Source organism: Pteronotus mesoamericanus, unplaced genomic scaffold (genome assembly GCF_021234165.1).
Source record: "Pteronotus mesoamericanus isolate MK-2021 breed Mesoamerican mustached bat unplaced genomic scaffold, CSHL_Meso_final contig_164, whole genome shotgun sequence".
In the NCBI taxonomy this organism is placed as follows: Eukaryota; Metazoa; Chordata; class Mammalia; order Chiroptera; family Mormoopidae; genus Pteronotus; species Pteronotus mesoamericanus.
The window spans coordinates 23,106,083-23,121,111 of record NW_026555065.1 but is presented as its reverse complement, the minus strand read 5'-3'; the positions used below and the strand labels follow the sequence as shown (position 1 = coordinate 23,121,111).

The window sequence follows — 15,029 nt, the reverse complement described above, 5'->3', positions numbered from 1 at the left end:
AGGAAAACAATATTTATTTCACTAGTCCTCTTGAGGATTACCTGAAAGAAAGTATGTAAGTGCCTAGAAGAGTGTCTGGCGCGTAGGCAAGTTCTGTAAATGTTAGGCACGCCTCTTCTCCTTTTCCCTAAATTCCTGTTACTACTTGGGGGGGGCGGGGGGCGGGGGGCGGGGAGAACGGAGGTGGGGAGGAGGAAGCTGTTTGAACGCTACCTAAGACACAGGAGGAGGAAGCCGCCGAATCAAGAAAGGAGTGAAAGGACTTTTACATTCCCATCCAGATAAATGGCTGTGCTTGAAATTTGCTCGAACGCGCTAAAAAATTCTGGGACTTTTTTTCCACGAGGTCGCCCAGGGGAGGCTCCGGCCGTGGTCGGGGATGGGGTCGAGGGAGGGTGGGCCCTGGGGAGTCTCTACGGGCCCACTAAGCCGCAGGGGGCCACACGCGGGGACCGCAGCATTACACGCGGGTGCGCTCCGCCCTAGCCTCAGCAGAGGCCTCTAGGCAGCCAGCAGGGAAAGGCCCATGCCCCGAGGGGACAACAAACCCCTTTGTCCGCGGCGTGAGGGGCCCCAGCTGCAAGGCCGTAGAAAGGAGCCGCAGCGGTGGCGGGAGGGAACGCTTCCCCGCCAGGGTGGAGTGAGTGACAGCGAAAGGTCAGCGGGGTGGGGAGTGGGTGTGGAGTGGGTGGGGAGCCCTCCCATCGCCCAAAAACATTCCACTGGCGCTGCTTTTGTTAAAGCTAAGTTTGTCTCTTCTGAAGGTAAAATTTAATTCATCAAGGACTGACTTGGCCAAAAGAAAAGAAACGTCAGCTCCAGTTTTCACGCCCAGGGAGCTCACGCTTAGGGAAACAAAGCATCCCCAGTTTGTCCAGAAAGAGCTAAGGACTGGTATAGACAGTAAGTGCCAGGGACAACACAGGGAGAGAGAGCTCAGGGGGCGGGAGCCATCTATGCAGGGTGGAAGCTTGAAGATGTCCCACACAGGTGGCTGTAGCTGTGGGGATGCCACATGGAAAAGAGGTCTGCAAATACTTACTGGACAAAAACATAAATGAAGAGTAGAAGGAAATTGCAAAAGCCAAAGACCATAAATCCAGTTCAGCAAACAATTTTTCAATGTATTTTTACAGGCTGTTGGCAGTAATCTTTTATTAAAATAAAATATTATGTATATAATATTTTAATATAATATATAATTTAATATAATGTATTATGTATTGACATTATGTAGAATGTCAATATGTAAAATGGGTGAAAATAATAAAGGAGGCCCTCAAAACATTTAAATGTTCATTGTCAGGACATACTTTTGTCCATGTTCAAACCTGTGGAGAACTTTTATGAGTTTGAGCCAAACTGATGACATTGCCTGGAAGCAAGATTTCAAATGCTCTGGGGAATGACAGCTTTGCGGGTTTGTTTTTGTTTTTTAAGATTTTATTTATTCATTTTTAGAGATGGGGGAGGAAGGGAGAAAGAGGGAGAAAATCATTGATATGTAATAGAAACATGGATTTGTTGCTTTTCTCACATGTCCCAATCCACCGGGGACCCAGCCCACAACCCAGGCATGTGCCCTAACCAAGAATTGAACCTGGGACACACTTTGGTTCACAGGCCAGTGCTCAATCCACTGAGCCACACGTGCTGGGGCATGCAGTTTCTTTTATACATTTGGAACTAAGGAAGATTATTACATGAAGATGAGAGAAAATATGGCAGGGATTGTAGTACAGGATAGTTAACAAGGTAATGTGCAATCTAAAAGGTGGATTCCTTGAGGGATCTAGAAAGGAGGCATTTCAAAGGTATGTCAACGAATACAAAAACAAAAACAATGGACAGGGATTGCTTTAGGCAATGATATCTTTTTACTTAGTGTAGTTATAGGCCTGAGGCATGACTGTCCACCCTGACCTGCCCAGTTAGGACTCTATGATCAGATCACCCTTCCTGGTTATTTTTCAGTCCACACTTCTTATTTGTGACCTTGATGTACCTTAGTCCAGTTACTGAAATTTATAGTTGAGAAGAAAAGGAGAGCCAGACTTGTTTGTTACTTCCTCAAATGTTTGTTGTAAAATGCAGCATGGAGCCCTCCCTACATGTTGGCTCAATTGTTTGGAGCATTGTCTCCTACACCAAAAGACTGCAGGTTTGATTCTTGTCAGGGCACATACGTAAGTTGCCGGTTGGATCCCCCGATGATGTTTCTCACATTGATGTCTCTCCACCCACCCCCACCCACTTCTTCCCTCTCTCAAATCAATTTAAAAAATATCCTTGGATAAGGATTTTTTAAAAAATGCAGCAAGTAGTTCTACCAGCACTACCTCACATTATCCTGCTTTGCAAACTTGGGACGAGGAAAGGGTTTAACCTCATGGAAATTGAGCTTTACAATACATCAGTAGAGTCTTCTACAAACACACTGAAAGTTACTGGAACTGTCCAGCCTTCTTTCAGTTCTATTAATTCTTTTAATAAGATAATGGGCTCCCCCCTTAAAGAATTATTTGTTTATTTATTATTGTGGGCAAAAAGGGGCCATATACAAAATTTGACAAGCTCAGGGGAGGGCTGCGCAGCTGCTTTACAAACTCAGAAACCTAAAGTAACCAGAAAGGATGGTCTGAAGTTAAAACGTATTAACTAAAAGCAGGTCATGGTGGGCAGTCATTGTCCTAGACTAGAATCTTCCCTGACAAAAGTCAATCTTTACCCTAAGTGAGCCTGTCTGTTGTCTTTTTGCATCTGTGATAAAATACCTTCGGGATATCGAGGTAACTTCCTTGTTTCCAACTCCCTGGGGCACAACAACCCACACGAAAGCAGAGGCCATGAATTCCCTCATTGTTATTGTTATAGTGTTAATTGCTGACTGTTTGCTATCTTGTACCTACCTATGTAAAAGAAGTTTGTATCTATCATTTTACTTTTTACCCAATCCCACAGGTTTTCCCCACTTGGATTTTCCCCCTGACTACCTAATCTATCACTAGTGGATTTCATGTAATCCCCTTATGCCTCCTCTTTTGATTGAAATGTAAAAAATAAGGTGCAGAACTGGAATTTTCTGGAACATTTTCTCAATCTGTTGAGGTTTTGCTTCCTGGCGATTGTCATCAATTTGGCTCAAATAAACTAATACAAATTCTTACAAGCTTGAGCATTTCTTATGTTGACACTTACTTGGCATAGTGTGGCAGGATTCCAAAGAAGCCCACCCAGGACCACCTTGCAGACCCGGACTCGTGATAGGCACGAGGGAGGGCCCATTGTGCCTCACTGGCTTCTTGTTTTACAAAAGGTGAACTTCTGTGAGTTTCAATTGGAATTTCAGACCTCGCTGTTTTAAAGTATGAGAACCTCACTTTATTTGAGCTGTCTTTTTAAATTCTCGAGGTGGAACTAAGGTTAAGGGTTGACAGAACCCAGGCTAAAGCCTGACTGGAGGGAAAAATGGGTGACTGGTTTTTAATTTTGGCTTTTCAATTGGAATTGCTTTTTGAGAGTCTGAAGTGCAGACTCTACAGATCCCAAAATAAAACTAAAATTAAAATGGGAAATTGTGCCTCCAAGCCTGGAAACTTCCAGACCCCAGCCCTCATTAAATACTCCTTGTAGGAAGCCTTGACTTGCAAGTGCTTTACAGAAATGGGAGGCTTTAACTAGAAATATCAACTTAAAATGGCCAAAATGCAATTTTCTTTTAGCATTTACATTAATTTTTTTGCATGCAAAATTAGAAAAACGTTGACTTTAAAATTGAACGGAATGAATGGGAAGCATATCTTGATTTGGAAATTAGAAGCTTCTGGAAGATAAATTTTTTTTAAAAGCTAATAAGAAATTTTAGCTCTGGCTGGTGTGGCTCAGTGGGTTGACCGCTGACCTGCAAATCGAAAGGTTGCCAGTTCAATTCCTGGTCAGGGCACATGCCTGGGTCTCAGACCAGCCCCCACTCCCACTGGGTGGAGTTCCAGAGGCAACAAAAACATTGTTATTTCTCTCTTTCTCCCTCCATTCTCCTGTCTCTAAAAAATAAATACAAACTTTTAAAAAAAGAAAGCAATTTTAGAGACTGCCTCTTAGCCAAAGAAGGCTTCTGGCCTTGGCTGGTGTGGCTCAGTGGACTGAGCTCTGGCCTGTGAACCAAGGGGTCACTGGTTCAATTCCCAGGCAGGGCACATGCCCAGGTTGCAGGCCAGGTCCCCAGTGGGGAGAGTGGTGTGCAAGAGACAACCACACATTGATGTTTCTCTCCCTCTCTTTCTCCCTCCATTTCCCTCTCTAAAAATAAATAAATAAAATTGTAAAAACAACAACAAAAAAGGCTTCTGAAGCTAGTAAGTGCCAACACCTCCTTCCCCCTCTCAACAATTCTGAAACCAGTCTTTCTTTGAAATGCAAATACCTGATTTTTAAGAACTCTTTTTTTCCTTTTAAATTTTATTAACTTTTTTTTTTAGAGAGAGGGGAAGGGAGGGAGAAAGAGACGGAGAAACATCAACATGTGAGCAATACATTGATACATTGACAGTTCCCTTCCATACACCCCAAACTGGGGACCCAGACCACAACCCTGGCATGTGACCTGACAGAGAATCGAACTGGCGACTTCTCAGTTTGCAGACTGGCACTCAATCTACTGAGCCATACCAGCCAGGGCTCCAAGAACTCTTATTTGGACCATCTTTTAAAATGCGAATTTTTTGGAAGGTAAATCTTATCAAATGGGTTGAAAAACCTTAGCCGTTTCTGAGCAAACCGATTTAATTTAGCTACTGTTAAATTTGGTAAAAGTTATTTAATATCCAGAAATTTTAAAATAACATAAAATACTGAAACACCAATTGCTAGACGAGAGCTGTAATGAACGATTTGTTAATAAATGTCTTTGTTGGAGGTGTGTTTCTTGAACACGAGTGTATTTGCCCATAGAGGAACCATTCCTGGCCAGGCCTGGGTTGCCTGCCAAGTCCCTGGTTGGGGGCGGTTGGGGGTGTGTGAGAGGCAACCTATCAATGTTTCTTCCCCTCTCTTTCTCCCTCCCCTCCTCTCTCTAAAAATGAGTAAGATCTTTTTTTTTAAAAAAAGTCCATCTAGGGAATATTGGCTGCTTACTTTTGGTTATTGGAAATTGAGGTTTCTAAAAGTTAAATTCAAAGAAGTTGGAAAATATTTGTATGGTTCTGGTAACAGAAAGCATGAGATGGAAATACTTCTGAGGGAAAAGGAGGAAAGTGAGTTGTTCTAAGGATTCATTTCTGAATGGGTAAGAAGGTTTGTAAAAATATAAAAGTTGTACAAAGGTTTGTAAAAGGTTGTGAAGTTTATAGAACTTCGTGAAAGTTTTAAGTTTGTAAAGAGAAATCCCCAGCCATACTCAATTCCTTTGACTGAGATTTCCTTTATTTCCATCATTCATTCACAGTCCTTGAGATTCTCAACAGGTCTTCCTGCTTGGTATTTAGGACCTTCCCTTCCTTTTTCAGTCTTCTCAAAAGTTATCAAAAGCAAGTGAGAAAAATCTTGCATCTTTTCAACCGAAGTTAGTAATTCAGATTATGTGTATGGTCTTTGCAATGTGTTCCTCTTTGTGTTAAATGTGTGGTGCATTTTCTGCCTCCAGATGGCAATACTAGGGTATACTGCTTTATTAGCCTAAAGGGATTAAATACTTATAGAGATTAAGCAGGATCTTGTGGTCTGGTCAAGATATTTGATATTAAAACTGGTTTAAGTTTGACGTCTTTTATTTTTATATTTTTAAAAGATTTTATTTATTTACTTTTAGAGAGAGGGGAAGGGAGGGAGAAAAAGAAGGAGAGAAACATCAGTGTGTGAGAGATACATTGAACAGTTAGTTGCCTGTTGCATGCCAACCACCAGAGACCTGGCCCCGGCAACCCAGGCATGTGCCCTGACTTGGAATCAAACTGGCAACCTTTTTCTTTGCAGGCCACTGCTCAATCCGCTGAGCCACGCCAGCCAGGGCAAGTTTTATGTCTTTTAAAGTTACTACCATAAAATGTGTTTATTTTACCCAGATTTACAAAAGAAGTTTATGTTATGGTCGTTTGGTTAAGTTTGTTTGACAAACCTTCCCAAAGTTTACATTTGAAGAGACTTTTTTTTAATAAAAGGATTTTATTTATTTATTTCCAGAGAGAAGGAAAGGGAAGAAGAAAGAGGAGAGAAACATCAGTGTGTGAGGGATCCCATGCCCCTAACTGGGGACCTGCCCTGCAACCCAGGTGTGTGCCTTGACGGAGAATCGAACTGGTGACCTTTCAGTTCTTAGGCTGGCACTCAATCCACCAAACCACACCAACCAGGGCTTAAGAGACTTTTTTTTTTAAACTGAGAAATGACTTTGGGTTGTTCCGGTGAGCCCTGGAATACTTCAAGGATTTATTCTCTCTCCTAATAAGAGTTTAAAACTAGTCCTACTTGAGATGCTCAAAGTTACACGGAAAGCTTTGCCAAAATAATAATAATAATAATAATAATAATAATAATAATAATAATAATAATAATAATAATAATAGTAGTAGTAGTAGTAGTAGTAGTAGTAGTAATTGCCCTGGTTGGTATGGCTCAGTGGATTGAGTGCTGGCCTGCAAACCAAAGAGTCCGCAGTTCAATTCCCCATCAGGGCACTTGCCTGGGGTGTGGGCCAGGTCCCCAGTGGGGGCGCATGAGAGGAAAGCACACATTGATGTTTCTCTCCTCTTCCTCCCTCCCTTCCTCTTTCTCTAAAAATTGCTAAATAAAAACAAAAAACAAAATCATCATCATCATCATCATCATCATCATCATCTATCTGTATACCTCTTTGCTTTCACCTGGGAAGATTACAAGTTCATTTGAACAGTAATGCCCCAGGTATACATGAAGCGTTCTACCTATTAGATACTCAAAGCTGATTTAATGATTTTAAATTTCCTAGAGATTCCATTCTAATCCAATATGTGAGTGCTCTAGGAAATTACCAGGCTCCCAAAAGGGCAAGTTCTGATTCTGTTAATCCCCCAGGTAAAATATTTTGGTTATATGGTATCTAAAGATGAGCTACTAGGTAACCCTGAAAGATTAAGAGAAATCCTGTTTTTCCTCTTCCAACAAGAAAGCAGCTTAGAGGATTCATGAGTTTGACTGATTCTGAATTTTTATTAATGGGCCAGCCTCTATATGTCTTATTAAAATCAAATTGACCTGACCATCTTCTTGTTCCTAAGAATGGTTTATAGGAAACTCCTTGATAATGCTGATTTACTTTGGTTTACAGATTGATCTTTAAAAGATAAATAAGAATGTTACTGAGCTGGATATGTGAAAACTTCCATGGTGATGTAACTGAAAGACCTTATTTACTTGGATCCTAATTAATTTTTATTTTTTTAAAGGTTTTATTTATTTATTTTTAGAGAGAGGAAGAGAGGGAGAAATAAAAGGTGAAAAGCATCAATGTGTGGTTGCATTTCATGCGCCCCCTGCTGGGGACCTGGCCTGTAACCCAGGCATGGGTCCTACACTGGGAATTGAACTGGTGACCATTTGGTTTGCAGGTTAGCGCTCAATCCACTGAGCCACACCAGCTAGGTCATGAACCCTCATTTATTTTTAAACTTATATTTGGCTATTGGCGAAAGATTTCTCTAGAGCATTTTCTCAACCCATTGAGGTTTTGCTCCCAGGCAATAGTTGTCAGTTTGGCTCAAATAAACTCATAAAAATTCTTATAGCTTTGGACATTTCTTTTTTTAAAAAAGATTTTATTTATTTATTTTTAGAGAGGGGATGGGAGGGAGAAAGAGAGGGATAGAAACATCAGTGAATGCTTGCCTCCCATATGCCCCCTACTGGGGACCTGACCCACAACCCAGGAAATTGCCCTAGACTGGGAATTGAACCAGTGAGCCTTTGGTTCACAGGCCAGCACTCAATCCACTGAACCACACCAGCCAGGGCAGGTTTGGACATTTCTTATGTTTACATTATTTTTTTAAGTAATGCATTAAAAAAAATTTTTTTTTGAGATTTCAAAAAAAGTTAGTTTTAGAGAGAGGGGAAAGGAGGGAGAAAGACAGGTAGAGAAACATTGATGTGTGAGAGATACATCAATCAGTTGCATCTTGCATACCCCTAGCTGGGGACCTGGCCTGCAATCCAGGCGTATGCCCTGACTGGGTATTGAATTGGCAACCTTTCAGTTCACAGGCCGGCACTCAGTCTACTGAGCCATCCCAGCCAGGGCTAAAAGTTTTCATTTATTGATTTTAATTTAATGATGTTTAAACATTGATTTTTTTAGACAGAGAGGCGGGGTCGGGGGAGACAGAGAAATCATTGATTTGTTGTTCCACTTATCTATGCATTCATTGGTTGATTCTTGTATGCCCTCATTGGGGATCAAACCCACAACCTTGGTGCCGTGGTGTATGGGGCCGATGCTCTAACCAACTGAGCTACCTGGCCTGGGCCATGGGCCCTTTTTGGATACCTGGAAACTATTTGATACTATAATCATTGTTGTAACACTCTATTCAGGCATATACTATGTACCAGTATTCTTTCTTATATTTTTGTAAACTTAGTTATTTTTAATCCTTAAATTTGAAAATATTTAACTTATTTAACAAACACAACCATTTGCTTTGTTTTTAAAACAGCACTATGCTAAACCCTAAGGGTTCCCATGAGAATTGCAACCAGGGGAGCAATGGGCAGCAGCAGCTAGTCCTGGGCTAACCCCAGAATCTGTCTCCAAGGCCCTTTTTTCTTTGACTTTCCAGTGAGCCTAGTCTCTCTCCTGTTGCTTCTTCTGTTCTAAGCCGTCTTTTGTTTCATTGTCCCCAGCATTAATACATTATGCTCTCAAAAAAGAAAAGAGGTTTAGAAATGTTAATATAATTAATGTACTTAACAATAGTGTAGGGTAGAGACTATTATCCCACTTTTTCCAATGAGGCACAGAAAAGTTAAGTAACTTTCCTAATGTTACCCACTCATAAGTGACAAAGCCCTTTGGTTTCAGAGTCCATGCTCTTAACCACAAATGTATGCTGTAAATTAGAAAATACTTCTAATGATCAGAAAAGTTGCAATACAAATAGAAAGCTCTCTACCACCAAGCTTTAAAAACTCAACTTATCTCCATATTTGATGATTTGACTTGGATATTTTTGTTTTCTTTTTATTTATTTGTTTATTATCTTCACCCGAGGACATGCTCATTGACCTTAGAGAGAGGGGAAAGGGAGGGAGAGAAGGAGAGAAACATTGATCAGCTACTACTCCCTCCCCTCCCCTCACCTCCTCAACCTACCTCTCCTCACCCCCTCCAAACACCCCCCTGCCCATCCCCACATACACTCTGACTGGGACTGAACCTTCAACCTAGGCATGTGCCCCTAGGCATGGGGGATTAAGCCCATGACCTTCTGGTTTGAGAGACAACACCTAACCAAGCCACTCCAGCCAGAGCTGACTTTGATATTTTTCTTTGGTTGATTTCTCAGAAAGAACAGTAGTCTCTGAGTTTTTGCAGTATTCCCAACAGTTTTTATATAGCCTTTATACTTGAAGATCACTTTGTCTAGATATAAAATCTGTAGTTCACATTTTCATTGCTTTCTGGATAAAGTGTTAAGCAACAAAAATATGAAAATTTTCCCCTGGGTCTTTTCTCCACCCACCCCCTGCCCCGATGCCATATTGTTTCTATTTCTTTCAAGTCCAATAGTTTCAGTAGACCATGTCTCTATATTGGTCATTCTGGATCAATTTTCCCAGATACATGGCACGTCTTTTCAACATACAGTTTCAAGTTCTAGAGTAAAAGGCAAAAGATTTATGTGATCTGAAGAGAAACAAGAGTATCAAGTTCTAGAGTAGAGCTTCCTATTTAGTTGTATTTACATAGTGATTAAAAAACATATGGCCTAATAAGTTCTGAGAATTGACTCTTCTGCTTCCTTCCCTTACTTTTATTTGAACCTGCTTTGTATTTGTCCTTGTCTGTGGGATTCCATTTCCAGCAGTGTTTCCTAATTGCAGAGAGGGAGCTTTGTTTGTAGTTTTGAGAGTTTATAGGGTCCCATCTGCACTGTCACTATGAGACTTTGTTGCATCTTTGGGTGCTGTTGCATTCACTGGCAAGCTGGACCCTGTAGGATCCCCTCCTGGCTTCCATTGAATTGGTAATTGGCGATTCTCTTGCTTTCAGGGTTGTTAAAAGCTAGTGAAGAAAGTGCCCCAAGCCCTGGCTTCAAGCCCTAGCCTGATTCTAGACTGGAGTACTCTTTGTCCCCTAAGTGCCTAGCCACTTCCCCTACAGCTTACTAGGGTCCTTGAAGCAACTGAGGCTTCAGTCTTGCTCATGACTTTGTGTTTCTATTTAGTTCAGGGTCACAGAAATGATAATTTTGTTTTGAGCTCAGTACTATCATTTTGGTTTCTGTTTATGTTTCATCTATCCCTGCTATGTATTTAGAGCAGAGGGAGCATTAAAGAGTAAATTCACAGAGTCATTTAGCCTCAGAGTATTTCGGAAAACAATGTTGAATGCATAATGTACGACGAACTGACCAGACACTATAATGATACAAAAATGAATAAGAAAGGGCTCCCGCTCTCAGAAAGATTAGAATCTACTGAAAAAAGGTAAGCCCTGGCTGGTGTGGCACAGTGGATTGAGTGTTGACCTGCAAACCAAAGGGTCACCAGTTTGAGTCCCAGTCAGGGCACATGCCTGGGTTACAGGCCAGGCCCCCAGTAGGGGTGCAGGAGAGGCAACCACACATTGATGTTTCTCTCCCTCTCTTTTTACCTCCCTCCCTCTCTCTCTACAAATAAATAAATAACATATTTTAAAAAAAGAAGAAGAAGGTAACTGGTAACACCACCATAAGACAAATTGAAAACTGCTCTGCTGGAAGTGGTTAGTAGCTATGTGAGCCCATAAGAAAAAAGGCCTTGTACTTGAGGGGACAAGGAGGGCTTTTCAGTAATAGTGGCTTTGAAATGGGTTCTTTAGAGATGTAATGGAGGGAGTGTGCATGGTAGCCTGGGAACACCATCTTGGGAACTGGAGAACAGGCTGCCGTGGTGGAGTGTGGAGGACGTACTGAAGGAAGAGGCTGGAGGTTAGTGCACAGTGACTTAGCTCTGATTTTGTCTCTGCCACTGACGAGAGGTGTAAGCCTGGGCAATTCACTTCATCTGAGCCCTAGTTTCATCTGTAGAAAGGAAATATAGTATATCTGCTTCATAGTCTTGTGAGAAAAATTAGTAGTAATATATATGTCATAGTAAACTCTTAAAGAGTGGTAATCATAACTGTTATTAGTAAGACAGGTTAGTAAGTCAGGGCAAGTAGAATAGGGAAACTGAGACAGATAAACGGCCAGGCAGTTTATAGCCATCTAGTGCATTGCAAAATCCTGTCTTCTCTAACCAAGGACACTTAAGAGTAAATGGTTTACACTTCTCCTCAACCAGAGGTTAAATAGCTTAAATCAACCTACTCTGGGAGACAGATAACAGAAATCCAATTAGCGCCATTTGTGCCAACCACACCTAAAGACAGATGAAGTCAGAAGAATAAATCTCATTTTGGCACATCAGCATAAAGCTGATGTATGTATCCCATTGAGGTCTGCAAGCAGGGGAGCAATGTGCGGCTGCAGCTCCTCCTGGGCTCACCCCCCAAACCTGTCTCCAAGGCCCCCTTTTCTCTGACTTTGCAGTGAGCTAACGGCAGCCCTGCTGTGGTTCACTTCTTCTGTAGAACATTTCTAAGGAGCCAAGGCACAGCACTGCCTATTCTCTCTCTTGTTACTTCTACTCCAAGTCCTTCCTCTGTTTCACTGTCTTCAGCTTTAATAAGTGTACTCTCTCAAATGTATTTGAAAAAATAAAAAAATAAATAAATTAATAAAAAAAAAATAAGCGTACTCTCAAAAATCCCCTGGACCTGCCTTGTGAAATCTTTCCTGAATGAAGTCAAGAACCCACAAACTACCAGCCAGCCTGAGGCAGACCCATTTCAGGCCCAGTCCCTCTCCAGTGACATTAGGATTATGGAGGACCTTGAATGTCAAGCTATGAACTTCTTAAAGCTTAGCTGAATTATAATTTACATAAGATAACAAACTAAGCACTTTTTACTGCCGCTCACTGATCCTACTTCTGCTCTCTGGAGCAGCCTTTGGAATATTACCCAGACTGTGATAGCATTTGCGTTAGACAGAGTAATAGCTCCTTGAAGATGTCCGCTTTTTAACTCCAGGAACCTGTAAGTATGTTAGGTTGCATGGCGAAGGGGAATTAAAGCTGCAGATGGAATTAAGTTGCCAATCAAGTGAACTGGATATGAGGACGTATCCTAGGTCATCTGGCAGACCCAAAGTAATCAAAAGAGACCTTATGAGTGAGAAAGAAGACAGAAGAGGGAAAACCAGAGATACTGTGAGAAGGACTCCTTGGCATTGATGGACACGGATTTGAAGATGGAGGGGCCATGAGTCAAGGAATGTGAGCAGCTTCTAGAAATTGGAAAATGGCAGGACTTGGATTGCCCCTGGGGCCTCCAGGAAAACAACCCTGCCAATGCCTTCATTTTAGCTTAGTGAGACTCACTTAGGACTTTTGATTTATAGTATTGTATGATAATAAAAGTGTGTTGTTTTAAGTCATTAAATTTGTGGTAATTTGTTATAGCAGAAATGGAGAACTACAGTCTTGAATAAATGTTTGTGGACTAACTGAATTAATGAATCAAGGGTAAGTCTATTACCTTCTTCTATAATTCTTTTAATTTTGGAGGAGAAAAGATTTAGTTGGGTCATGCTATCTTCCTGTAAGATACTCATATATTTTTATTTTTTTAATTGGTTTTAGAGAAAGAGAGAAAAAAAAGGGGACAAAGAGAGAGACATCAATTTGTTGTTCTCCTACTTATGCATTCATTGGTTGATTCTTGTATGTGCCTTGACTGGGGATCAAAACCGTAACCTTGGCATGTTAGGACTACACTCTAACCAAGTGAGCTACCCAGCCAGGGCTCACTGTTTTTTTTAATGCTTTTTAAGATTTTATGTATTTACTTTTTAGAGAGAGGGGGAGGGAGAGAGAAAGAGAGGGTGAGAAATATCGATGTGTGAGAGATACCTCGATTGTTTGCCTCTCACAGGCACAACCGGGGACCTGACCCACAACCCAGGCATATGCCTTGACCAGGAATCAAACTGGCAACCCTTTGGTTTGTGGGTGGGTGCTCAATCCACTGAGCCCCACCAGCCAGGGTTCATATCTTAAATAACATTTAATTCCTGGGTATGATGCTAGGGCAATTTTGAGGATGATTGAGGAATGCTATAGACCAAGTGCCTGTAGCCTCCAAAATTTATATGTTGAAACCTAATCCCCAGTGTGATGGTATTTGAAGGTGAGGTCTTTGAGAAGTGATTTGGTCATGAAGGTTGAACCCTTACGGATGAGATTAGTTCCCATATAAAAGAGAATCCAGCCCTGACTGTGGCTTGGTGGGTTGGGCACCATCCTGAAGACCAAAAGTTTGCTGATTCAATTCCGGATCAAGGCACACAATCTAGGTTGCAGGTTTAATCCCTGGTAGGGGCGTGTATGGAAGGCACCCGATCAATATTTCTCTCACACATTGATGTTTCTCTCTCTCTCCCCCTTTCTTATTCTCTCTGTCTAAAAACCAAGGAATATATCCTCAGATGAGGATTAAAAAAAGACACTCCACGACATGTGTCCAAGGACTCTGGTTGTAGCCATGGGATCTCCAACTAATGTGAGAGCAACCTGGAGAGGTTTTGACAGCTCAGGTCAGCATAATTCCTGCAGTTGCCACATGTCTTTCCTCAATCCTTCCATCCTGTGAAGCACAGCGAGGAGATGGTTATCTCTGAGTCAGAAAATGAACCCTCACCAGATACCAAATATGCTGGCATCTTGATCTTGGACTCCCAGCCTCTAGAACTGTGAGAAATTAATTTGTGTTCTTTAAAAGCCACCCAGTCTGAGATACTGTTATAATAGCCTGAGAGGATTAAGACAAAGATTTGGGCTAATTGCAGATTGGTTGCACCATTGATATTGTTACTGAACAGCAAGTTGGGGCCCTGCTGTCCGCCGCCACCCTCTAGGAAAAATTCCAGAGGCAAAGGTTTGGTGATAAAGGAAAAGAGTCTTTATTCAAAAGCTTCACAATTTTGGTATAACAGCTTTCCACAAGAATTAGTCATTTAGGCCTATCAATTAGGGCTAAACTCTAACACCTGGATTCTCCTGTCATTTCCCCCCCACTATTAGTTTTTAGTTATCTTATTTCTATAGGATTAGTTTATAAGCTAAAACAACATAAGATACAAAAGTTACACAGTTTTGGAGGAATGACAAGCTTCTGCCTCACCATTCTTCACCCAAAGAATAAACCTGCCACCCCCTGCCAGGCCAGCCTGATCCTAGGCTGTGCCTGGAGTTCCTTCCCATCCAAAATACCATCTGTTGGGAAACACAGGCAGTTGCAGCATGATCATCCAGGCAGCCTTGAGGAAGAAGAGCCCAAGAGCCAGAGAGAGCCAGCCCAGGAGCCAGACAGCCCATGAGCCAGAGAGCCAGCCCTTTTTTTTTATATCCATGTCTTCTGGAGGCATTCATCTCCTCAGCCAATCCCGTCCTAGACTGCTTACCATTGCCTCAGCAAACTCCTCCTACAGCCCCTCCCTGCCTCTCCCCAGTGATCTGATCAGATCTCTCTGTATCAATATGGCAATGATTTAAATCATATTCCCTTTGCCCTCCCTCTCTGTGGGCCAACACGAGGCACACTAACCCGACAAAGCAGCAGTCCTTCTTTCTTCCAGTTGGGCAACTTTTTAAAATTTTTATTACTTTTCATTTATTGTTCTAGAGGGAGGGAAAGAGAAAGAGAAAAGAAATCATTGATTTGTTATTTCACTTACTTATGCATTCATTGGATTCTT

The 15,029-nt window shown here is 41.6% G+C and overlaps 1 non-coding gene across 1 annotated transcript; it reads left to right on the top strand.

Moving 5' to 3' along the window:
- The first annotated feature begins 13,785 nt into the window (after positions 1 to 13,785).
- LOC129064525 (small nucleolar RNA SNORA44) lies at positions 13,786 to 13,911 on the top strand. Its single transcript, XR_008528500.1, has one exon. It is a non-coding gene; the product is annotated as a small nucleolar RNA SNORA44 (small nucleolar RNA).
- Positions 13,912 to 15,029: the final 1,118 nt, after the last annotated feature.